This window comes from Penaeus monodon, chromosome 30 (assembly GCF_015228065.2).
Source record: "Penaeus monodon isolate SGIC_2016 chromosome 30, NSTDA_Pmon_1, whole genome shotgun sequence".
NCBI classification, from domain to species: domain Eukaryota; kingdom Metazoa; phylum Arthropoda; class Malacostraca; order Decapoda; family Penaeidae; genus Penaeus; species Penaeus monodon.
This window is the reverse complement of record NC_051415.1, coordinates 10,121,081-10,121,569: the sequence shown is the minus strand read 5'-3', so window position 1 is coordinate 10,121,569 and position 489 is coordinate 10,121,081. Positions and strand designations below refer to the sequence as shown.

Genomic DNA, 489 nt, shown 5'->3' with positions numbered 1-489 from the left:
ACATGATCTATTATACTTAAACCAATGTGAGAAATGTATGTTGGGTGACTAAACAGCATGCTATGCAAGATTGCTTCCCTAAACTATTGCCCAGTAAACTGTTCTTTCCAATGATTATATACATTTAAGAGACATTACTTACATGTCTAAAAAAAATACAAATATGGATTTGGGTGAGCATACATTTCTGTATCCACTCAAATCTATACACACACGAGACCTACACACATGGGATTCATGCAACAACATGTAAATAACATACATGTTTATCATGCCAATAACGGCAGCAACATTATGATTTTACAGATTAACTATTAAAGATTACCATAAGCCAATGCCTAGTGTCAGCAAAATTTTATGACTTACTCAGTATAAAATTTATAAAATCACTTAGCCAATTGTGTGCCACATAATGCCATCTGTTTTCACTATTATTAACCCTTTTTATAAATTTTATGTATTCCTACTGTCCATTTTTGGATCCCCAAA

The 489-nt window shown here is 32.1% G+C and overlaps 1 protein-coding gene across 1 annotated transcript in view; it reads right to left on the bottom strand.

Moving 5' to 3' along the window:
* Positions 1-489, bottom strand: part of LOC119592511 (nuclear transcription factor Y subunit beta-like) — a gene marked incomplete in the record, with an annotated part of 10,496 nt that overhangs the window by 2,260 nt on the left and 7,747 nt on the right.